The 26,743-nt window shown below is 44.4% G+C and overlaps 1 pseudogene; it reads right to left on the bottom strand.

Annotated features, from left to right (window-relative positions):
* LOC119357523 overlaps positions 1-25,979 on the bottom strand; it is a 27,306-nt pseudogene extending 1,327 nt beyond the window's left edge.
* Positions 25,980-26,743: the final 764 nt, after the last annotated feature.

The raw sequence follows: 26,743 nt of genomic DNA, 5'->3' as shown, positions 1-26,743 counted from the left end.
ATCGCCTTTTCAGTTTTGTAAAAAAAAAAGAAAATAATAAAAACTTCAAAAAATAAAATTCTTCAAGATGTAGTTATATTACTACATCTACTAGTTAGGAAATTTTAAAAACTTAAATTTGGACATGTTTTGCAAAAAAGTGTCATGAAAAAGTAAAACGGCTATAACTTTTGCATACGATGTCGAAAAAAAGTATGCTATAACTTTTGCATACGATGTCGAAAAAAACATATAATATATCAAAATGTTCAGTACGAAAATCCGCATCCGATTTTGACAGCCTACGTCCTGTTTGCAAATTTTTAGAATCCTCAAATTCTAGAAGGAAAAAAAGTTATGCTCAAATTTTAGTTTTTTAATTTTGGTTAAATCAGGTCAAACTTTGGTCAAACTACTTATTCAAGAAGTATTGGTGTTACTAAATAATTATTCAAGAATATTAGTGTTACTAAATAATTATTAAAGTTTTTTTGAATTTTGGTCAAATCTGGTCAAACTGTGGTCAAACTATGGTCAAACTACTTATTCAAGAAATATTAGTGTTAAATCATAATTATTCAAGAATATTAGTGTTACTAAATAATTATTTCAATTTTTTGAATATTGGTCAAATCTGGTCAAACTATGGTCAAACTGTGGTCAAACTACTTATTTAAGAAATATTAGTGTTACTAAATAATTATTGTTTTGGAATGGCATCTTACTATTGCCAAATTATGGTCAAATTACTTCATGCTCAAGCTAAACTCCTGAGGATTAATAGGATTGACATCTTACTATTGTCAGGAAAACAACAAGTGCAGACTTGGAAACGAAGGGGAATAGAACCCGGAAGTTAAGCGTGCTCAGACTGGAGTAGTGAGAGGATGGGTGACCGGCCGGGAACTTAGATGATTTGGAATGATGAGGGGTGATTAGAGATTAGAGGTTAAATAGAGCAGTGATGAGGGGTGTTTAGAGATTAAATTGGAAAATAGTTCAGAAATTTGAAAATCGATTTTAAAAAAATTCAAAAAAATTACGGAAAAATACCTCTAGTGTAAGAACCGGGACTAGGGGGGGCTTTAGTAACAACCCTTTAGTCCAGGTTCCAGAACCGGCACTAAAGGCCCTCTAGAACCGGGACTAAAGGTCCTTTTTCTACTAGTGCTTGTACATGTGCTACGGCTACCATGTAGGCAAAAAATATGATGTGGCAAGGTAATAAAGAGGAGAGAGATGCGTTTGGTGACTCTAGGAAGAACCAGTGCCTGTAGAAATTGTAGAAATTGTAGTATGGTTGAATATTGTTGTTTGTATGTTGTATTGATCTGACCCAGGTGTGGGATATATAGAGTATAATACGAGAGAGACTTGGAGTAGGGGACAAGACGTACATGTTTTAAACCAATCCTATCTCTAACTCCTAATCCCTAACTTAAATATAATTATACTTCTAACATTCTCCCTTAGTCGTAGCGGGAGTGAAGTGGACGATTGCGACTGAATTTGGAGTCTTGCGCTTCTGTCTTCTTCTCCGCTGCACCATCATCAACCGCGCCTCTGATGGCTGATGGGTCGGCACCTAGGGCGGGGACTGATATCATGTAGAAATTGTAGTATGGTTGAATATTGTTGTTTGTGTGTTGTATTGATCTGACCCAGGTGTGGGATATATAGAGAGTACAATACGAGAGAGACTTGGAGTAGGGGACAAGTCGTACATGGTTTAAACCAACCCTATCTCTAACTCCTAATCCCTAACTTAAACATAATTATACTTCTAACATTCCCCCTCAGTCGTAGCGGGAGTGAAGCGGACGATTGCGACTGAATTTGAAGTGTTGCGCTTCTGTCGTCTTCTCCATTGCACCATCATCAACTGCGCCTCTGATGGCTGATGGGTCGGCACCTAGGGCGGGGACTGATACCATGTAGAAATTGTAGTATGGTTGAATATTGTTGTTTGTACGTTGTATTGATCTGACCCAGGTGTTGGATATATATAGAGTATAATATGAGAGAGAAACTTGGAGTAGGAGACAAGTCGTACATGGTTTAAACCAATCCTACCTCTAACTCCTAATCCCTAACATAAACATAATTATACTTCTAACAATGCCAAGCTCGTGAACCTAGACAAAAGCAATTAAATGAAAGAAACTCATCAATGCATGAAATAGTTTAGTTTTTAGAGCATTAAATGAGGAGAGCCTAGCACCAGCAAGAGAAGCACCTATGCATTATGGACATTAGTTGCTAAACTTTTTAATGTGCTTAGCACCTTATCTAAGCACATATGCATTGGAAGTGGCCTAAACCCGAAAGGAGGGAGTATTCCACTATCTCACAACCCTCGAGTTACTTCTTACCTATCTTGTGTTGTTGAACTTTACTATAGCTCTTATTGATGCATGACTGCCGTATATAATGTCTACGCTATCAAAAAAAGACCTAACGTTCCCATTTCGCTCAACTTTCATCTACATCCATCCCATGATTAGCACACCAAGAAAACCAGGGAAAACCAGCCTTCTACAACCCACACACGCATGTCCGTTCCCCCCTCTATTCCCTCTATACACTCTGCTTTTTTCTTCAAGGTTAATCAAGTCTTTTGTTTTTTAGAGAAAGGGTAATGGGTTGGTGGAGGAGTAGGAATTATTTAGCGGTAAATCAAATCGATAATACCGCCTAATGTACATGAGTATTGTAAAGGTATATATTAGACATGATTGATGTTAAACCATTAGAATGTGTATGTATGTTTTGGTTAATAAGATGGCCGTATGCATCGTTCTGATGCAGAGGCCGGGGAGACCCCCCTTTTCAAAAAAAAGAATTAGAATGTGTATGCCCGCATTGCAACGTGCGGGTTGTTGGCTAGTTTCTCTAAAAAAGATGCAATCAAAGATTTGGCACTTGGAAATGTCATTTCAGATCAAGGGGGTGGCATGTGTTGATTAGTTGGTACTGTTTTATCATGTTACTAGTGTCCTAGTATCACACTGAGGGTTTAGGCTGTAATATGTTATTTGCCATATCCTATAAACTTCAGCGTTGATTTCTGTGTGACCATTACTTTTCTGTATAGGAATAAACAGAGTGGACTACGGAAGGGTTGGGAATTGGAAAGATGCGCAGTCATTGGTGTGACCACTGCAACATCTCAGATTTCCAATTCCTAGTCCTAGAAATGCCTGTACAAATTGATTTGCAGGTGGCACCATCGCAAGGCTATGAGCCATTCAAAATTTGCATTTGCGTGTGCAGTTTTTTCACCGCAACAAGATCGGCCATGCACTTGCATCAGACAGAAACTACACCTATGTATAATCTCCTGCAGAAAGATGAATAGCCTATTTATTAGAGCAAATAATCACTCGCAACAGAATCTGCACCTTGCTACACAAAGCTTAAAATTAACAGACCATCCAGATCAAAATCCACAAAGCTGGATCAGACGGTAAAACAATGGATCACATACAAGCGTGGACGCTAACCTTCAAGCTGGGCATCGGATGACATGGAGGAGCAGGACAAATGAGCTGGCTGTCAGAATTTCCATTCATTCCAACCCCGTCAAGCAAGGGTAAGAGCATGAGATCCACCTTCTCGTCCCCGCAGCCACCAGCTGAGAAGAAAATAAGTCAACACGCCGTGAATCCCCATCCGTCAACTGTGAATAGCAGGGGACCTCGCAACGTCCGCACACCGTATTTTTCTACATGGTCTAGGCCTTGACGTCTACTTTTCTCTTCCACAGATGATCATTTTTGAGCGTCAATTAGCGCATCATTGAGAATTCAGTCGTGTCAATCGACCTTAAAGCGGAGAAGCTGCCTATGATTGCATATCTTAGTTCCCTATTGCCTCCCAAGCCTAGCTAGCTTGCTAAGATATAAGGTAGACATAAATATTAAGGCGTCGATATTCTTATGGAAAAAAAATTAAGGTGTTGCCATTGCCAGCATGGAAAGCGAATATGACCTAGCTATATCATCTCTCATCAAGTTTGCTTTAAAACTATGCATCACTGGAAATGTAATAGCTTGCTGCTCGTTCTAGGTTTTCAGATACTACCACACACTCTATAATTTATAGAGTTGATGCAGAGGCTGGGACAGTGACCTTGTTACTTCTTACCTATGTTGTGTCCTTGAACTTTAATATAGGTCTCCTTGATTTGATGCATGACTGGACATGCATGTCTTCTCTCTGAAAAATACGCAATCGAAGATTTTGCTTTTGGAAGTGTCATTTCAAGTCAAGGAGAGAACATGTGCTGATTATCCAGTACTCAATGCCACCATAGACCACACCCAACAAAAAAAACCCTACCCCTCTTGCGACGCGCACACATGGCGACGGGGAGGGGACCCTAGATCGCCACCACCGGGCAGCCCCTCCCCCTTCCTCGCCATTGCTAGAAGGCGCGGCTGGGCGAAGGCCTCTTCATCCCTTCACACATGGGGGTTGGCGCAGGCGGCGTCCCCTGGCCAGGGTATGGCACTGGCATTGGGTGGCGCGCAGGCACGGCTGGCCCACATGTACGATGGCGGTGTGACCAACAACACGGTGGTAGTGTGAGACAGGGATGGCGGCTGTGGCCTGTGGATTTAGGTATATCTGTTGTCCGGGAAGTGCCAACTGCGGGCTCCGCCTTTGGCATGACAGTTTAGGCCGGTGGAGGTGGTTGTGTGGCACTGGTGGTGCTCTTCTAACGGTGGCGGTGCCGGCTAGGCTTTGTCCGATGAGCTTGGACATCAGCGTAAGGGCGGTGCAGGCATTTCGCCGTGGGCATGTCGTGTGGGCTTCTTTCAGCGAATGGTTGGTAGTCCCCGATGGATGTGGGTGGAGATTGATGGCGTGCTATTTGTTTGGAAATAATTCCAAAGAAGTCTTTGTTACGTGACGATGTGGTGGTACCCTCTCAAGAAAAGAGAAAAACGTGTCGCTTGATGCCAAAAATTTGATAAAGACAACAACCAAGTTTTGCTACACTGATGATGCTCAAATCATTTGCTAAAGAGAAAAGTATGTTTTTGGTCCCTCAAGTTCCCCAAAAGTATAGACTTGGTCTCTCGAGATTTTTTTTGGTATATATTTGCCCCTTCAAGTCTCAAAACCGGATAAGTTTTGTTCGAAACCAGATTTTGAGCACGTTGACCGGAGTTTGACCGGGTTTGACCATGTTTGACCGATGAACAACAAATTTAGAAAAGTAGGAAACAAATTCAAAAAAATCTGAAATTTTGTGACAACCTACATGCTTGTGAAAGCCAACAAGCTTTTGAATTTAGTGTTCATCATTCAAACAGGTCAATGTGGTCAAACCCGGTCAACGTGCTTAAAATCTGCTTTTGGACCAAACTTATCTGGTTTTGAGACTTGAAGGACCAAATGTATTCCTAAAAATCTTAAGGGACCAAGTCTATACTTTTGGGAAACTTGAGGAACCAAAAACATACTTTTCTCTTTGCTAAATGGAAATTCCAAATAACGGAACACAAAGAATCAACTGCAGCCTCTTGCAGATGCCTTGTGCCCACGCTTACTAAAACTGGTACCTATCAGGGGAGAAAAGCAAGTTCCATGGAGATAGAATGAAGATAACTGGACCACCTGGAGCTTCTTTGAAGGCGCTAAATAAACACCAGCCATGAATCCTCCTCCCTTCACCGTGAAAGCCATGCATCATTGTGGCGGCAATATGGCATTCACTTGTATCTGGTGCTCACCGTAGGTTTTGGCCTCCATATTTTGCTTATAAAGATGCGCCTTCATTTGAGCGGCAATTAACCACATTGTTGGCTGGAACACTACAGAGTGGTGATTTTCTTAGCATACCTTAGTTCCCTACAGACTCCCAAGCCTAGGTAGCTTGCTCTAGCATATATGCGGAGATAAAAATTAAGCCGTTTTCATTGCTAGCATGGTAAGCGGATATGATCTAGCTACCTCATGAAGTTTGGTGTAGTTCCAAGCTATGCAACCCTGGAAATGTAAACCATTAGTGGTTGCTCTAGGTTTTCAGATACTAGCCCACACTCCGTAATTTATAGAGCGCCACACCATGCATGCAAAGCAGCGGCGGTCCCGGCACTAAAAAGCTGTGGGTTCAAATGCACTACCCTCTTTAAAATGCCTTAATTTTTTGCATAAATATGAGTACAACTAGGCTTTCAATCAAAAAAGCGGTCAGCTGACCCCACAGCTTACACATGGAATCGCCACTGATGCAGAGTGATCTATTCCATTATCTCACAACCCTCGAGTTACTTTTTACCTATTGTATGTTCTTGAACTTTTTGCTTAACTTTCGTCCTCATCCACCCCAGGCTTAGCACACCAAGAAACTAGGGAAAAAGCAGTCTGCTACAACCCACATACACATGTCCGTTCCACCCTCAGTTCCCTCTATACACTGGCCGGGTTTATTTCGTCAAGGTTAATCCAATCTTTTGTTCTTTAGAGAAAGAGAGATTGGTTGGTGGAGGAGGAGGAATTATTTAACGATAAATCAAACCGATAATACCGCCTAATGTACATGAGTATTCTAAAGGTATATATCAGAGATAATTAATGTTAAACCATTAAAATGTGTATGCCACCGTTGCAACATACGTGAAGTAGCTAGTTTCTCTAATAAGGATGCAATCAAAGATTTGGCACTTGTACGTCTAATTTCCGATCAAGGGGATGACATATGTTGATTGGCTTGTACTGTTTCTGCAAGTTTCGCCACGTGTATTATCTTCTTTTCAGCCTCTTCAACTTGTGTATTATCATGTTACTTGTGTCTTAGTATCATGCTGAGGGTTTAGGCTGTTATATATTACTTCAGCGTTGATTTTTGTGAGACCACTATTTTTCTGTATAGGAATAGCAGAGTGGACAGAAGACTTGGAAATTGAAAAGATGCAATGATTTCCGTGACCACTGCATCATCTCAGCTTTCCAACTCCTAGTCTTGGAAGGCCTTTACAAATTGATTTGCAGGTGGCACCATCGCAAGACTATGAACCATTCAAAATTTGCATCTGCGTGTGCAGTGTTTTCACCGCAAACAAGATAGATCATGCACTTGCATCAGACAGGACTACACCTATGTAGAATCTCCTGCAGAAAGATGAATAGCCTATCTATTAGAGCAATTAATCACTCGCATCATAATTTGCACCTTGCTACACAACGCTTAAAATTAATGGGCCATCCAAATCAAAACCCTCCAATCTGGATCAGAGCCTAAAGAAATGGATCACATACAAGCATGGACCCTAAACTTCAAGTTGGGCGTCGGGTGAGCGGACCACAAGGACATGGAGGAGCAGGACAGATGGGCTGCAATGGCCAGGTGTTAGGGCTGTTAGAATTTCCGTTCATACAAACCCTGTCGAGCATGTGGGAGAGCATGAGATCAACGCAGCCGCCGGCTGAGAAGAAAATAACTCAACACGCCGTGAATCCCCATCCTTGAAATGTGAATAGCAGGGGTACTCGCTGTATTTTTCTACATGGTGCTCTTTCTAGGTCTTGACATCTACTCCCTCCGTTCCTAAATATTTGTCTTTCTAGAGATTTCAACAAGTGACTACATACGAAACAAAATGAGTGAATCTACACTCTAAAATATGTCTATATACATCCGTATGTGGTAGTCCATTTGAAATCTCTAAAAGACAAATATTTAAAAACGAAGGAAGTACTTTTTATTCCAAAGATGTGCCTTTCTGAGCGACAATTAACCACATTATTGAGAATTCAATCGTGTGAAAAGACCTTGAAGCGGACAAGCTAGCTATGTTTGCAAGCTTAGTTCCCTATTGCCTCCCAACCTAGCTAGTTTGCTAACATATACGATGGACATAAAAATTAAGGCATCACTATTCTTACGGGCAAAATTTAAGGTGTCCCCATAGCCAGCAGGAAAGGAAATATGACCTAGCTATATATCTCATGAAGTTTGGTTTAATCCGGAACTATGCATCAGTGGAAATGTAATACCTTGCTGCTCGCTCTGTTAGGCATAAACCATGACTCGTCGTGGTGACCAGTGTGTGTCTAGTTCTAGGGCGAGTTCGGGCATCGGTTCATGGCCGTGTCTGTGTCCGTGGTGTGTGTGTGGGTGTGTGTGGGTGTGTGTGTGTGTGTCCGTGGTGTGTGTGTGGGTGTGTGTGTGTGTGTGTGTGTGTGTGTCCAGGGTGAGTTCGTGCTCACGTCTGTGTCCATCGAGTGAGTCTAGTTCGAGCCGGTTTGTGGCTAGGCATGTAGTCGTAGGGCGACCGAGGTAGTGTGTAGCAAAGCAACCTGGGCCAGGTCGTGCGGACGAGCAGGCGGGCTCACGATCGAGAGAAGACCGGATCGCCAAGGAGTCATGCGCAGGGAGAGCGTTGCGTCCGTGAGCGCTACGTATTGTTAGCTAGTAGTAGGCTAGTTGGTTAGTGCATGCATGCATCAGCTGGATATGGACATGCATGTAGGGTTGGGTAGTGGGTGCTACGTGCGTGCGTGCCCAAGTGTGGCTGCCGGCCCTGTGTGTGCTGGGTTATACTCCCTCCGTTCTTAAATATTTGTCTTTCTAAACATTTCAAATGACTACTACATACGAATGTATGTAGACATATTTTAGAGTGTAGATTCACTCATTTTGCTCCGTATGTAGTCACTTGTTGAAATGCCTAAAAAGACAAGTATTTAGGAACGGAGGGAGTATAAGCCAATGCATTGCGCCTTGTTCATTGAGCCAATTGAATATAGTGAAGGAAAAAGGCCCCGGTGTTCTTCGCCGGGCGGGGGGCGTCCGTCGCCGCGGGTGTTCCATCTCCTCATGTTCTTTTGATTGTTCATCGATCCTTGGTTCCAACACGCTCCAGATTTTCAGATACTAGCACACTCTGTAATTTATAGAGCTGCTGCAGAGGCTGGGAGAGTGACTTATTCCATCACCTCCCAACCCTCTTGTTACTTTTTACCTATCTTGAGCCCTCGAACTTTAATATATATCTCATTGATGCATGACTGGGCATACATGTCATCTTTGTGAAAGATATGCAATCAAAGATTTTTCTTTTGAAGTGTCATTTAGAGCAATGGGAGAACATGCGTTGATTGCCCGGTACTAAATGCCACCACATCCAACAGAAAACAAATCCCACCCCTCTTGAGTCTCTTCCGTGTGGCGACCAGGAGGGGGCCCTAGACCGCCACCACTGGGCTGCCCCTCCTCCTTCCTCGCCGTCGTCAAAAGGCGCGGCCAGGCGATGCCCGATCGGCGTCGTCAGTGGCGGGGCCTCTTGGTGCCTACACGCATGGGGGTTGGCGCAGACCAGCGCCCCCGGGGCAAGGTATGGTGCTGGCGCTGGGCAACGTGCAGGCGCGGTTGGCGCACATATTTATAATGGCGGCAGGTGGTAGTGTGTGCCCGGGGTGGCAGCTGCTGGTTTAGCAGATCCGTTCTCCGGGCAGTGCGGGCTGCAGGTGGGCACCTTTGCCATGGCGGGCATGGATGAGACTTGCCTGCTCCCCGGGCGTGTGCCCATCCGTGCTCCCACGTACGTGGCTTGATTTGATTGAAACAAAATAACATCCGGCCCCATCCCCTTAAAATCAGGGAGAGAGATGATTACATTAGAAAGAAAAAAAAAAGACAGCCGTAGGATGAAGTGAAAGCACGGATAGAAGCATAAGAAAGGAGTAGGGAAGCTGGATCCGGCGGGCACGGCCGGTGGAGGTGGTGGCATGGTTGTGGTGATGCTCTTCTGGTGGTGGCGGTGCCAACTAGGCTTGGTCCATCGAACTCGGGCGGCGTCGGAAGGGCGGTGCATGCATTTCTCCGTGAGCGTGTGGGCTACTTTCGGCGACCGTATGGTAGCCCGCGATGGATGTGGACGGAGGCTGACGGCGGCCCTCCATCTAAACATATTGCAGAAATTTTGGATATTAGACAATATGTTATGAAGATATAGTCTATCACACTTCTGTTATTCTATATATTACTAGCCAAGATTGAACTGTTTTGTGTAGTCTTTTTCTAAAAGATAATGTAAGTATATATCCCATAGTCATTCTTTACATTCTTTACATTCTTTTTATCTAGTATTGTAATTGTTTCGTAGCAACATACGTAAAACTAGCTAGTGCTCAGTAATAGACAACAAACATTAACATTAGATATAATTCTGCATATATAGTATACTTTTAAGAAGATATTTCTAAGAAGCATGACTAAATGGAATAATTGTGCCTCATACTGATATCATTTCTTTCGTGACATTGAATATTCCTACACTAGATATAATTCTACATATATAGTATATAATATATCGGCATGTTGTTCTTCAGTTCTGATATGTTCCACAATGATCTTTCATTCTTCGACGCATCTCCTGAAAAAATGGTACCATACGTCAATAATTAGTGAAGCAACCATATATTTATTTTCGTCTTTCTTCTTACTCTTCTTCTTGAAGGTAGTATTCTGCTAGACCATGTTCATTCCCTTAAACTTGCGGAGATTCTTCTGCATCATATTTGCGGTAGAAGATCCCTCGGTCCCTTTCATGTATGAGTCATTTGCTCTCGAATTCTGCTTATCACTTTGATGACCAATGACATCCTTAACCGAGAATTCACATCTCAAATGCTTGAGAGAAGTAGCAAAGTACCTCAAAGAAGGGGAGTTTAGCAATTATGCATCCCGCAACAAATGTGTCCAGTAACTCACACTTTAGGAGCTCGTGCTCCTTAATGATGCACTATACCTCATGAGCTTGGTCCAATACAGGACGGCTATCAACCATCATGTAATCATGGAACTGCTCCATAGCATACAACTCCCTTCCAACATAGGTTACACCGAACTTAATTAACTTCGAGCGCATCCCACAAATTCTTGTCAAACCGTATATGCAGAGATGCGTCAACTAACTTTATCTTTGATCGCACTTAGAACGACTCCCACAAAAAGATGGCAGTTTCCTCCTTAAACGCCTTTTCTTCAGGAGCAATCGTTCTAGTGGGAGCCCCACTAGCGATCCAGAACACTTCCATCGTTGTGAGCCACAAGATAGTCTTGCTATGCCAATGCTTAAAATGTGTGCTACCCCTGTTTCGATGTTGTAGCAAAGCCTTGAATCAAAAAGTACCTATTTAAATAAAGTTTTTGGATTTGTGGATATATTAGAATTTTTTTGATTAATTTAACCCATGAATAAATCATGATGCTAGGAGAACAGTATGAAGCTCATACCAATACCTAAACATGTGAGCATGTACCGAACAATGAACCGAAACATCTATGAAAATAGTAAATACGCATAGCACATGAACGAGTAAACAGGGGATGAGCAGATCATGCCCTCTCATAGGCCAGGCTAAAGCCACAGAGGTGGTAGCGGCTTCCTCCGCAACATTCTTCTTGGTGGCGCCGTCGACAACCATGATGGCGGTGTCGTGGAAGTAGTCGAAGCATAGGACAAGGACAAAGTCACAAAGACGAACAGAGAGCAGTCGTGTCGAGACGCTCCCTAAAACCCTTATCGCCCTTCTCCTAGTGTAGGATCGCAAAGGGCGGGGTTCCGAAGGCCTGCTCTCCCAAATGGTCATGCACGTGGTCGACAGGATGGGATCGCCGGAAGTAGCAATAATAAGTGGAATAGTATATGATAGCTAGGGTTATGCGCAAGGAGGAACTGAGCATGTCGGCTGAAGTTGCCACTACCACCGATATATTGGCCATCAGGTGGGAGTCATGTGCCTAGGCTTAGGCTCACAACCAAGTCTGCAAATAACCCACAGTCCAACATCTCGGGCAATGGCACTTCCATTAGGAACTCGTAATTAATATCTGATTAATTAACTGTTTATGACTGGCAAAAATAAAGTGCACGCATGGCATAGGTCTAAGCTCAGTTGGTTCATGGAACACGATGTGCGGGCGAGGCGTGGCGAGTCAAGCGATGGAGGAGGAGCGTGCGTGACCACTCCTCTTCTCAACTTCCGATAGCATGAAGAAGAGAATACCTTATAAAGAGGCATCAACTCTTCTTCAGTAGCAGTATGGTACTAAACTTTCCATCAATGTTATGCACCCTATATGAGCCTTAGATATTAACCAGGAATTATTATTTGTATGGGCCCAAAGCTCATCTATAATTCAACATATCGGAGGCATAAACTTCAAACAAACGTCTGGAAATACCTTACTTTTGGTATTTATCTCTTCCGCTCCATTACGTGTGTGAAGATTGGCAATGGTCTCTCCACTGTGTTTTGGCTTGATCTTGGATTGGCAATGACACTCGAGGTGTTCACTTTGCGAAAAAAAAATCCCACGTTACAAGACAAATGTCTGTGTTGCGTTCGTGCTCTCTACAGCGGACCTTCATCTTTCATTGCAGCCGACACTGTCAAACATTGCTACCACTGAGCTGTAATGCTTGCGTACCCTTTCAGCCACTGTTAACTTGTTGTCGCAGGTACCAGATAACAGAATTTGCAGGATCAATGAAAAAAACCCTTCCTGTTGCTTCTACATATGAAGCCGCTTTCGCATCTTGTCCAGATGACCTCCTAGCAGTGAAGAACTACGCAACTAACCGGTGCAGATTGTTTCTCTGGTTGGCTTACCGCCATAGTAGCACCCGAAAAAAACTCATTGATTATAAAACCAATACTACTACAATCTTCATCAACCATATTAGCTAAATCCTTCATGAAGATCCCCATCCAACAAAAAGTGTGCCACATAGGCAAGGTGATGACTAGTTTTATTGTGGTCAAGATTAAAGCTAAAGAAATCTCTTCCGGTCGGTGGCCATATTTGAACGGCTTTTGGAGCATCACGAATAAGAATTTCTACCGCTCAAGTATCAGTCTCCAGTACTAAAGCAAGTTCATCCATTGAAGGGCAGTCGCAGTCCTTCCTCGCAAGCAACAAACCCTGCCTCCAAGGGATCTAAGAAGTTGAGCATGACACGTGTTGCGACGAAAATCACCTGTCCATGACAGTCGCGAAATATCATTCCAGAACTAGCCGAACCGTCCCTCTTCATATAGGACCCATCTACATTTAACTTCGCATAATTGTCACTTGGTGGGCTACAACCAAGCGTTTGTTACTTGTCTGCTCCTTAATCGGTTTGGCGTTATGATTGTAGTGCACCACGCTTCTTCCCTTGTATGGGTCTATAGTCGTTTTTTATATTTTTGGAGGAAAGGTCATCATGGCTAGATTTATTGATTAATTAACAGAGATACATCATGACAATCTAAAGGCTCGTCAATCCAACTAGAAGAAACTTTATTACAATAGCTAAAACTAGCTAGCACATGCGCCATTTGATTTGCTTATCCAAAATAATGCTTAAAATTGACCTTCCCAATCAAAGTAGAGATGTCCACACATTCCGTGAATATCGCTGCCGCTGCGTCCCACCAAGTATTATGTCCGGAGCAGCAGTTGCACTCGGTTCTTTCTTGATGATCAACATAACTCTCTAGGAAGGCGCACGATCCCTCAATGGACGGCACTGGCTAAGTGGGATGCACGGGCCACAATGCTAGTTGAGAGAAAACAGTAAAGAACATTTTGGATTTCCGACCGTCGTTCCCTATCTCACAACTGTGTGACATTGCAGGTTCAGCTTCCGCTCCTTTGCTCGTGTGTGGCTCCGATGCTGATATCTCAATTCTGAGTGAGGCACAAGGGCAACACCGTGCGCATTTGAATGTGCGGAACAGATGATCTGACATGATTTGCACGTGTAAGTTCCCTGTTGCCTTCCAAGCCTAGCTAGCGAACCCTAGAAATATGGAGATGAAATTGAGGCTATGGCATTGTGCCAGCATCACCGAAATCTGGAAACCAAATGCCCTTGCTAGCTTCTCTAGGTGTTTTCATACTAGCACATAGGCACTGTGAATTTATAGGGCTGCATCCTGCTATGCAACAGTGCATGCAGAGACTATCCTCCTTGATTGTGGGAAAACCATCGGTTACTTCCTACCACCTATCTTGTGTCCTTCAACTTTATGACAAACTCTTTGTGTTGCATAATGTCAATATCATTTCTCTGAAAATTTATATGTTCAAAGATTTTTCCAACCGGAAATATCACTTCGAACCAGCCGGAGGCAATGCACATTGGTTGACTAGTACTGTTTTGCAATACGTGTTGCTTTTGACGGCAACACTTGCAAAACACGTGTACATAAGAAAGGGTGGTCATGTGGGCGAGTTTACATCATGTGCTATACCATTGCCAGGTCAATATTTGTCTCATAATATTATTTGACAACGCACCAAATTTGTATGGTGGCTGTTACAAATCACCCGACTGATTTCCTCGGGAAATCAGTCAGGTCCCCAGCCGTCCGATCAAAGCCCCAACAAATGTTGGATTAATTCAATTTTGCCACGTCGTTCTCACGCAATAAAACGTCGTCGGGGCCTTCGTCTTCCCCGTGTCACAGGCTCATAGCCAACGTTGTAGGATCGAAAGTATGTCTAGAGGGGGGGTGATTAGACTACTTGACAAAATAAAAACTTAACCTTTTCTCAATTTTAGTTCTTGGCAGATTTTAGCTATTTTAGGACAAGTCAAGCAATCATCACATAATTCAAGCAAGCATGCAAAGAGTATATTGGCAGCGGAAAGTAAAGCATGCAATTTGCAAGAATGTAAAAGGAAGGGTTTGGAGAAATCAAACGCAATTGGAGACACGGATGTTTTTCCCGTGGTTCGGATAGGTGGTGCTATCCTACATCCACGTTGATGGAGACTTCAACCCACAAAGGGTAACGGTTGCGAGAGTCCACACAGGGCTCCACCCACAAAGGGTAACGGTTGCGCGAGTCACACAGGGCTCCACCCACGAAGGGTCCACGAAGAAGCAACCTTGTCTATCCCACCATGGCCATCGCCCACACAGGACTTGCCTCACTAGCGGTAGATCTTCACGAAGTAGGCGATCTCCTTGCCCTTACAAACTCCTTGGTTCAACTCCATAATCTTGTCGGAGGCTCCCAAGTGACACCTAGCCAATCTAGGAGATACCACTCTCCAAGAAGTAACAAATGGTGTGTAGGTAATGAACTCCTTGCTCTTGTGCTTCAAATGATAGTCTCCCCAACACTCAACTCTCTCTCATAGGATTTGGATTTAGTGGAAAGAAGATTTGAGTGGAAAGCAACTTGGGAAGGCTAGAGATCAAGATTCATATGGTAGGAATGGAATATCTTGGTCTCAACACATGAGTAGGTGGTTCTCTCTCAGAACATATGAGTTGGAATGGTGTGTGTGTTCAGATGGCTCTCTCCATGAATGAAGAGGAGGTGGAGGGGTATATATAGCCTCCACACAAAATCCAACCGTTACACACAGTTTTCCAATCTCGGTGGGACCGAATCAACAAACTCGGTCGGACCGAAAATGTAAACCTAGTGACCGTTAGAGATTTTTGGTGGGACTGACATGCAACTCGGTAGGACCGATATGGTTAGGGTTTGGGCATAACGTAATCTCGGTGAGACCAATTACACAAACTCGGTGAGACCGAATTTGGTAATTAGCTAACCAGAGAGTTGGTCAGGCGAACTCGGTGGGACCGATTTGCTCTTTCGGTGAGACCGAGTGGAACTCGGTGAGACCGAAAAGTTACAAAGGGGAAACACTGAGTTTACATTGCAATCTCGGTGGGACCGATTCGCTCTTTCGGTGAGACTGAAAAGTTACGAAAGGGAAACAGAGAGTTTGCAACCCCATCTCGATGAGACCGAGATCCCTATCGGTAGGATCGGATTGCTAGGGTTTGGCAGTGGCTTATGACAAATGAAAACTCGGTGGCGCCGGATAGGAAGAATCGGTAGGACCGAGTTTGGCTTAGGGTTTAAGTCATATGTGGATATGGGAAAGTAGCTGAGGGTTTTGGAGCATATCACTAAGCACATGAAGCAAGAGGCTTATTAAGCAACACCTCATCCCTCCTTGATAGTATTGGCTTTTCCTAAAGACTCAATGTGATCTTCGATCACTAAAATATAAAATGAAGAGTCTTGAGCTTTTGAGCTTGAGCCAATCCTTTGTCCTTAGCATTTTGAGGGTTCCACTTTCACATCCATGCCATGCCAATCATTGAGCTTTCCTGAAATAATTATCTTGGAATAGCATTAGCTCAATGAGCTATATGTTGTTATGAATTACCAAAACCACCTAGGGATAGTTGCACTTTCAATCTCCCCCTTTTTGGTAATTGATGACAACATATAGATCAAAGCTTCGACAAATGATAATAAGCATGAAATATATCGTCGCTTTGAGAAGTATGTGATAAGTAAGAGCTCCCCCTAAATTTGTGCATATTTAAAATTTGCTTTGGACTGCAAATGCACAAGGAGTTAGAGTCATGGGTTACTCTTCCATGTCACATACATCTTGGTGGAGCACTATAAGAATGAAAGACATGCACTCATCACCAAGAAAAGTGAAAGATCACATAAGATAGATAAGATAATAGCATTAAGCAAACATTAAGTGTAGCTTATGATCAAACACATGATCATCAATGTCTCACAAATAATGACGTAGTATCTCAAGCACTCAAAAGCAAACAAGTTCGAAAAACCACCAAATAAAGCAAGAGAGAAAAGCAACACTCTCTCTCGAAGCCTATGATCTATACATCTTCTCCCCCTTTGGCAACAAGTTACCAAAAAGTTCCTAGAAAATGCATAGCACTAGATCGACGCTCAGGCTTGATCTTCAGGTGGTGGTGGAGTCCGGATCACTCCAAGGACGAAGGCTTCGGTAGACGCTGAAGTAGACGCTGGAGTTGGAGCTGAAGTAGATGCTGGAGCTGGTGGAACTGAGGGTGTAGCTGGTGATGAAGTGGTGGCTCTTGTGTCAGCAACTGGCACGGTAGACAACCTCGGACCTCTTGGCACTCTGGCAAAGGCATGAGTAGTAGTCCTGCCTCTCCTCTCCTGCATATCATCTTGGAGCTGCTCCACTGCAGACTGAACTTCCGTTACTTTGACATCCAAGTCATAGAACTTCTGTTCCACGATTCTCTCTAGGCTCTACTGATTCTGAGTGAGGGTGGCCAGACTTTGCTCAATCCTCAGCGTGGAAGCAATCAAGTAACCAAGCTGCTCTTGTTTAGTCTTCAAAAAATACTCAGATGCCTCCTTTTGAGTTGGCATCTTGGCAGCTTTCTCCTTTCTTGCCTTCTCCTTCTTTGCGAATGCTTGGGCAGATGATGGCTCGTTCTTAGTCATGACCACTTGGTTATCCTCAAAATCTGGACGGATGGGCAGGTGTTTCTTGTCCAATAGATATATGCCCGTGCCCATCTTGAAGTTAATGAGCTCCTGGATCTGAGGGGCATATCCGCAACTCCTCTTCTGATCTGCTGCAGTCCTTTTGATAGTTTCCACTATGAGGCTCATCACTTTGAACTTCTGAGGCACATCAAACACATGTAGCAAGTTGATAGCATGGCCTCTGATCATCTTGTGATCACCTGACTTGGGCAATAAGGTGTGCCTCAAGATCCAATCGATAGTCGGGAGCCCTGACAGAAGGTAATGTACTGAGCCAAACTTGAAGGTATCAAGTGCTTCATTTGGGATCTCCTTGTACATATTTGACATTGAGTTGTGGTCCATCTTATTCTTGGCATAGATATCCAAGTCATCATGTTGCTCCTGTGGGGCATTAATGATCTGTGCCCACTCAGCAACTGTGGATTGGTACCTTGTACCCTCAGACATCCATGTGATCCTCCCATCTGGGTAAAAGTGTGCGGTGGAGTAGAACTGCATGATAAGCTCCTCGTTCCACTTTGTGAGCTTCTGCCCAGCAAAGTCAGCTACTCCACAAGCTATGAAGCTGTCTTGCACTCCAGGTAGTGCTCCTCATTGTCCTTAATGTATTGCCAATCAACCCATCGCATATCACAGACAATGGGCTTCTTATCTAGCAGCACTGTCTCATAAAAATCCTGTTGCTCCTTGGTGTGAAATCTGTAATCAACTGATGTCCTTCTCCTTGAAGCATACGGGTCTGCTTCTCTCCACTTCCTCAGTCCTGAATCTCTCCCGAGCTTCATATCCTCAGCCACAGGATGAGCATCGTTGTGGTCTGGGATCTTGGGCTTTAGCTTCCTTAGGACATTCTCTTCCTCTTCTTCTGCAGCTTCAGGCGCTGGGGCCTTGTTCTTTTCAGCAGCTGGGATGCTTCTTGTGTTCCTCTTTGGCTTTGGCTTTGGAGCTGGCTTAGCCTTGGAAGCAGCTCCCCCTGATTTTATGGCATCTCCCATTAGCTTGGGTGCCTTGGGTGCTGGTGCATCTACCTCTTCTTCTTCTTCCTCTTCCATGATGGAAGCTTTGCCAAGCACTCTAGCCACAGTCTTCTTCACCCTTTCCTTTCTTTTCTTGCCCTCAGCTGCAACTGGCTCTATGGGCTTCTCAGTTGACATTCTGGCCTTTGACATTGGCTGCCTGCCTGCTGGCCTTTTGATTTTCAGCCCTGGCTTTGTACCTTAAGCTGGCTCAACTCTCTTGGAAGTGGCCTCTTCCTCTGCCACATAGTCTTCATCTTCAGAGTCTGAAGTTCTCTTCTTCCTCTGTCTCGTGGCAGCCTTTGGCAAGTTGCTAGGGGTGCTCCTGCTGCCCTCATCTGAAGAACTTGAGGGACTAGTGCCCTCACTCATGTGCACCTGCTGCTCTAACATGTTCTGGCTATCACTTTGATCGGACATGCTGCAACTGACTGCTGACCCTGTGAATAGTTTACAGATGAGATAGAAAAGATGAGCATCACAAAATGCAGAGATTTTTGCAAAAGAATGATCAAAAAACTTAGTTTTAGTTTCCCACTGAAATCATCTCGGATCTACCGATTTTTAAACTCGGTGATACCGAAGCAGTTTTGGAACCTCAACTAGTGAACTCGGTAGGACCGAGTCACAGTTCGGTGGCACCGAGACTGCTAGGGTTTCACAGAGTTCCAAAATCGGTCACACCGACAAGTAATTCTCGGTCAGACCAAGTCTCACTTGTGCAATGGCATAAGCCAAATCGGTGGGACCGAGTTTTTCAACTCGGTGGGTCCGAGATGGTTTCGGCGGAAACCTAACCCTAAAATTTTCGAATCAAAGCTAATCTACGGGCGTTTTGACTGGATAGGAGTGTTTCAATCGTGGCAAGAATCATGAAGAACACAATGTGCTAGGAATCAGATTGGAGAATAGCACAAAGATCAAGTCCATACCCTAGTTCGGCGGGGACTTGCTACGGCGGCAACGGCGGGGCAGAATTCCCGTTGACGGCGATGGAGACCAGCTACTGGAGGCGGCTGGCGGCGAGAAGACGATCCGGAGACCACGTTGGCAGAGTAGGCTATCGCGCGGGCGAAGGGGTTCGGAGAAATTTTCAAAATTTTGCCCGTGACTATATATAGCCCGACCCTGTCGGTGTGACCGAGTGGAACAACTCGGTGGCACCGAGATTCATAACTGCAGGCAGTTACTGAAACTCGGTGTGACCAAAAGGTTCAAATCGGTTGCACCGAGATCGAAAACCTAGATCAACTTAATGATCTCGGTAGGACCAAAAGTGGAGTATTGGTCAGACCGAGAATCATAAAGAGGTTTTGGAAGTTTAAGTCTATGACGAATCGGGGACTCCGAGTGCTCCTCACATAGAGTGTTTTGAATCTGACTTGATCAAATTTTGTGATGCAGCATGAATAGAATTTGAGACGAGAAAAGCATAGATAGCTAGAGGAGGTTCTTAGGCATTCTTGTCCATCCACTTGGCAAAAATAAATAAAGCCGAACAATCAAAACAACAAGTGGATGTCCTCGAATGAGTAAAATATGCAACCAGCATGCTCACACAATAAGATGGCAAATGAAATATGTGACAAGGCATGCACAACCAATTCTAGCATCTATGAAGCAATTTGCGATGACTAGGTCATCTATATATGAGTATATTCACTTAGGAGTCAAGTGAGAGCACTTATCATAGGTCATACTCATCGTTTAAGCTCAAGTGGGGTTACCACTTTTACATAAAGCATTGTTTTGTTCACATCTTTAGAGTTGCTTTAGCTCAAGTCTTAGAGTAAAGCTCCCCCTAGATGTGATATCCCTCCTAAGAGGGATGAACTAACCTTGGGTTTTTTCGATGATGACTTCATGTAGATATTAAAGATGTGGATGCTCAATGTTGATGTAGATCTCTTGGAGCTATCCATTTGAGTGAATTGCACTTTCAATACCTACATGGGTTAGTCCCACAAGGAACAAACAAGGATATCCATAGACATAGAGTGATGCACACACAAGATGATGTCCATGAAAACTTTTAGGTTACCTTGTCCCTTGTCTTACCAACAAGAGGGTTTGTGACTCCTTGAACTAGTGCAAGATGTGGAAGTTGATTGCACTTGTTCTTGCCAAAATGATTAGAGTGAAGTATGTTGGTGGAGTCACCCTCAAGAACTATCTAGTTCTTCTTCTTTTGGATCCACATCGTCTTGATGGGAATCCTTGGAGTTGTAGTCGTACTTGATGAAGTGGAACTTGAAGTAGTCTTGGGAATCCACTTGACTAAGGTCTTTGGAGCTTCTTCAAATGCGTCAATTTCCTCTTGAAGCTTGTCCTTGCCTTTTTGCTTGTAGTCTTGTGGTGGAAGATCATCTTGAGCTTGTGTCCCCTTGAAAGAAGTATCGTACTTCTCTTATTGAGGAATAAACTTTGTCTTGGGGTATTGATCTTCTTCCCACCCAACTCCATTGGCATTGAACTTTCGTTCAAAGCCAACACCTTGATTCTTCCGGTGCATTCCTTGCTTGCGCACAATTTCCTCGAATTGCTTACTCCCGGCAAGGCTTTTGTACACTCCTTTCTCTATAATTCCCTTCAATAAACTATTTTCTTGCTCAAGTGTAACTTGGCTAAAAGAATCATTAGTGGAATCAAGAGAACTACTAGAAGCAACAATATTGGATTTAGCATGATCATTTTACTGCTAGAGGAAGAATCTTTCTTGTTCTTGTTACTAGACTTGACTTGAGGCATGTAAGTGGATAAGAGTAAACGCTTGGCAATGTAAAAAGAACTTTTCTTGTGGAGATCATCATTGATTGCTTTTAAGAACTCATGCTCTTGCTCAAGATTGAGCTTTTCAAAGCGTAATTTCTCATGAGCTCTTAAAAGTTCTCGATGATCTTCGGAGATAGTTTCATGAGCTAACTTAAGAGTGTTTAGTTCTTTAGTTAGAGCCTCAATCTTCTCCTTATCATTGTCATTCGTTTTATCTTGATTAGCATGATTAATTGGTCTTTCATCATAATATTCATCACTAGAGTTGTCAACAAGCAAATCATCACCTAACAAGTCATCTTCATCACTATTGAAATCAACATACTCGGGGTGTGTTACCTTAGGACCTTTGTCCATGAAGAATCTTCCAATTCCTTCATTTGGTGAGTCAAATATGTCGTAGGAGTTGGTTGACACAAGTGCTAGACTGGCAACACCTTCATCTTGAGTATCTTCGGAGTCGGAGTGATAACTTCTCTCGGAGTGGCTGTCGGAGTCGGAGCCGGATACCCATTCACCAACATGAGCTTGATGTCTTCGTCTTGTGTAGCTCCTTGATGATGTTTCCTTCCTTTCTGAATCCTTGCTTCTCCATGAGTATCTTCGTTCATAACGATCATCTCTACTCCTTCTCTCTCTTGGTGGTGATTCTTTGCTTCTTCTTCTTGGACAATCTTCTCTTCTCTTGTAGGGAGCCGTACACTCATTGGAATAGTATCCGGATCTTCCACAATTGTAGCAGTTTCGCTCCCGACTAGAAGATCTTTTGTCATTGTAGGACCTTGACTTGAAGCTTCTATCTTTGCTTCTACTCTTGTAGAACTTGTTGAAGTTCTTCACCATTAAGCTCAATTCTTCATTGAAGTCTTGTTTCTCACTTGATGATGTAGGGGCTTCACATGAGGCTTTATAGGCACCACTTGATTTGTTGTGAAGTTCCTCTTTATCCTTAAGTGACATCTCATGAGCAACAATTCTTCCAATCACCTCCGTTGGCTTGAGATCTTTGTAATTGGGCATCATTTGGATCAATGTGAACACGGTATCATATTTTCCATCCAAGGCTCTTAGAATCTTCTTGATGATGAATCTATCGGTCATCTCTTCACTTCCTAAGCCGGCAATCTCATTTGTGATGAGAGCAAGCCTAGAGTACATTTTAGCGACACCTTCACCATCCTTCATCTTGAACTTGTCAAGTTGGCTTTGAAGCACATCCAACTTGGATTCCTTGACGGAGTCGGTACCTTCGTGCATATCAATCAAAGTGTCCCAAATTTCCTTTGCATTCTCAAGATGGCTGATTTTGTTGAATTCTTCAGGGCACAATCCGTTGAAGAGAATATCACAAGCTTGAGCATTGTATTGCAACATCTTCAACTCATACGCGGTAGCTTCACGGTTTGGTTCTCTCCCATCAAAGAAGTCACCTTGTAAGCCAACACACACAATAGCCCAAACGGCGGGGTTATGTCCAAGAATATGCATTTTCATTTTATGCTTGTAACTAGCAAAATTAGTACGATCAAAGTAAGGACCTCTACGGTGATAATTTTCCTCGCTAGACGCCATACTCTCCTAGGTTGTGAAACCAAGGCTATGACCACCAAAAGCTATGGAGATCAAACAAATGGAGACCAAAGCTCTGATACCACTTGTAGGATCGAAAGTATGTCTAGAGGGGGGTGATTAGACTACTTGACAAAATAAAAACTTAACCTTTTCCCAATTTTAGTTCTTGGCAGATTTTAGCTATTTTAGGACAAGTCAAGCAATCATCACATAATTCAAGCAAGCATGCAAAGAGTATATTGGCAGCGGAAAGTAAAGCATGCAACTTGCAAGAATGTAAAGAGAAGGGTTTGGAGAAATCAAACGCAATTGGAGACACGGATGTTTTTCCCGTGGTTCGGATAGGTGGTGCTATCCTACATCCACGTTGATGGAGACTTCAACCCACAAAGGGTAACGGTTGCGAGAGTCCACACAGGGCTCCACCCACAAAGGGTAACGGTTGCGCGAGTCCACACAGGGCTCCACCCACGAAGGGTCCATGAAGAAGCCACCACCCACAAAGGGTCCACGAAGAAGCAACCTTGTCTATCCCACCATGGCCATCGCCCACACAGGACTTGCCTCACTAGCGGTAGATCTTCACGAAGTAGGCGATCTCCTTGCCCTTACAAACTCCTTGGTTCAACTCCACAATCTTGTCGGAGGCTCCCAAGTGACACCTAGCCAATCTAGGAGACACCACTCTCCAAGAAGTAACAAATGGTGTGTAGGTAATGAACTCCTTGCTCTTGTGCTTCAAATGATAGTCTCCCCAACACTCAACTCTCTCTCATAGGATTTGGATTTAGTGGAAAGAAGATTTGAGTGGAAAGCAACTTGGGAAGGCTAGAGATCAAGATTCATATGGTAGGAATGGAATATCTTGGTCTCAACACATGAGTAGGTGGTTCTCTCTCAGAACATATGAGTTGGAATGGTGTGTGTGTGTTCTGATAGCTCTCTCCATGAATGAAGGGGAGGTGAAGGGGTATATATAGCCTCCACACAAAATCCAACCGCTACACACAATTTTCCAATCTCGGTGGGACCGAATCAACAAACTCGGTCGGACCGAAAATGTAAACCTAGTGACCGTTAGAGATTTTCGGTGGGACTGACATGCAACTCGGTAGGACCGATATGGTTAGGGTTTGGGCATAACGTAATCTCGGTGAGACCGATTACACAAACTCGGTGAGACCAAATTTGGTAATTAGCTAACCAGAGAGTTGGTCAGGCGAACTCGGTGGGACCGATTTGCTCTTTCGGTGAGACCGAGTGGAACTCGGTGAGACCGAAAAGTTACAAAGGGGAAACACTGAGTTTACATTTCAATCTCGGTGGGACCGATTCGCTCTTTCGGTGAGACCGAAAAGTTACGAAAGGGAAACAGAGAGTTTGCAACCCCATCTCGGTGAGACCGAGATCCCTATCGGTAGGACCGAATTACTAGGGTTTGGCAGTGGCTTATGACAAATGAAAACTCGATGGCGCCGGATAGGAAGAATCGGTAGGACCGAGTTTGGCTTAGGGTTTAGGTCATATGTGGATATGGGAAAGTAGTTGAGGGTTTTGGAGCATATCACTAAGCACATGAAGCAAGAGGCTCATTAAGCAACACCTCATCCCTCCTTGATAGTATTGGCTTTTCCTAAAGACTCAATGTGATCTTGGATCACTAAAATATAAAATGAAGAGTCTTGAGCTTTTGAGCTTGAGCCAATCCTTTGTCCTTAGCATTTTGAGGGTTCCACTTTCACATCCATGCCATGCCAATCATTGAGCTTTCCTAAAATAGTTATCTTGGAATAGCATTAGCTCAATGAGCTATATGTTGTTATGAATTACCAAAACCACCTAGGGATAGTTGCACTTTCAAACGCAAATCCAACCCCTCCCCCCTCCAGTGGCGGTGTTGGGGGTCTTTCTGGGAATTCCCTGGAATACCCAAGATTTTGGCCTCAATTTTTTTACTGCATATGTGTATCCGCTAAAACTTGGCCCACTGAGTCCAGCCCAAACTGGCACCTATGGCAGCGTCGCAGCGACGTGCCAAACCACACACCACCGAGCCAGATTAGGCGACCGATTCCTCCCCTGATTCCCAACCTAGAGGTAGCGGCGGCGGCGATTCCAAGTCCGGCGGCTGCCCTCTCCCTTGGTCCCTCCCCTCCCATCCGGCCGACGCTCTTCTCACTCCCTTCCCTTCCCTCCGCTCGGCCTTCGGCCCTCACCGACCTCCCCTCCGCGAATCTGCAACTCTGCGTCCGGTCATGCGTCCCCCTGCCGCCAAGCCCAGGGGCCAGTCCACCTCTGCCCTCTGGCCTCCCCGGCTCGGCTCACCTTGCTGGGCTACAGGCGCCCTCCACGACACGTCTTCACCTCCGGCAGTCCAGCCACCGTGGTTCTGTCGAAGGTATCTATCGACCACTACTTATTATGTGATTCACTTGCTACTTATGTGATTCACCGATTGCTAGATGGACATAATGAACCCAGCGACCACTACATCTCTTTATTAATTGTTCGAGATATTGCCACAATGATATTTTTCTACTATTATTGATGAAATGGTCATTGATATTGCCATTTTATAGTACTTTTTGCTTTGTTATATTGCTTTGGCCAAAAAAATAGAAGAATACCCAGGAGCAAATTCCTGGCGTCGCCACTGCCCCCCTCCCAGACAGACGGGATCCCTAGATATGGCATTGAGCTCCGACGAGCTCGTAGTTGCAGCCGCCATGCCGCGCTCGCTCGAGCTGCCCCAAGAGCCGTCGGGTGTAGGCAAACATTGGGATGCAGCAGCGAGACCCCTCGCGCGGGTGCTGCATCGAAGCACTCCATTGCAGCTCAGCAATCGATGACGAGCGCTCCATTGCAACTCCTTTGCCGCCGGCGACGAGCGCTCCACTGCTGCTCCTCCGCGGGCGTCGAGCGCTCCATTGCAGCCCTTCTACCGCCGATAACGACCGCTCCATTCCAGCTAGCTACTCCACGGGAGCTAGTGCTCCATTGCAGCTCCTCTGCCGCTGGTACGAGCGCTCCATTGCGATTCCTCCACGGGCGTCGAGCGCTCCATTGCAACTCCTCCGCCACCGGCGATGACCGGTCCATTGCAGCTCCTCCGCGGGAGACGAGTGCTCCATTGTAGCTCCTCTGCCACCGTCGACGACCGCTCCATTACAGCTCCTCCACCACCGGCGAGGAGCGCTCCATTACGGCTCCGACGCCGTCATGTGAGTGCTACATGGAAGCACGAGGCCTCATTGCAACGCAGTGCGATGACCGTGGACAAGTTGTTCTGTCACATCCCGTGACCGTGGACGCATAGCTGCGTTGCAGCACTCGCGTTCGTCGACGAGCGTCGTTTCGCATCGGCGGCAACTCACAGTCCTCCACTGTTGTGGTGGTGTTCGCTGCTACCTCTTTTAGCACTGTGTTGGTTTTCCCCAAAGAGGAAGGATGATGCAGCAAAGTAGCGTAAGTATTTCCCTCAGTTTTTGAGAACCAAGGTATCAATCCAGTAGGAGGCTACGCGCGAGTCCCTCGCACCTGCACAAAACAAATAAATCCTCGCAACCAACGCAAATAGGGGTTGTCAATCCCTATAGGGCCACTTACGAGAGTGAGATCTGATAGATATGATAAGATAATATTTTTGGTATTTTTATGATAAAGATGCAAAGTAAAATAAAGGCAAAGTAAATAGCAAAGTAAAAAACTAAGTAGTAGGAGATTAATATGATAAAGATAGACCTGGGGGCCATAGGTTTCACTAGTGGCTTCTCTCGAGAGCATAAGTATTCTACGGTGGGTGAACAAATTACTGTTGAGCAATTGACAGAATTGAGCATAGTTATGAGAATATCTAGGTATGATCATGTATATAAGCATCACGTCCGAGACAAGTAGACCGACTCCTGCATGCATCTACTACTATTACTCCACTCATCGACCGCTATCCAGCATGCATCTAGAGTATTAAGTTAAAAACAGAGTAACGCCTTAAGCAAGATGACATGATGTAGAGGGATATACTCATGCAATATGAAGAAAACCCCATCTTGTTATCCTCGATGGCAACAATACAATA

Source organism: Triticum dicoccoides, chromosome 2A (genome assembly GCF_002162155.2).
Source record: "Triticum dicoccoides isolate Atlit2015 ecotype Zavitan chromosome 2A, WEW_v2.0, whole genome shotgun sequence".
Classification (NCBI taxonomy): domain Eukaryota; kingdom Viridiplantae; phylum Streptophyta; class Magnoliopsida; order Poales; family Poaceae; genus Triticum; species Triticum dicoccoides.
The sequence above is the reverse complement of the archived record's forward strand: the minus strand, read 5'-3'. Positions and strand labels throughout refer to the sequence as shown.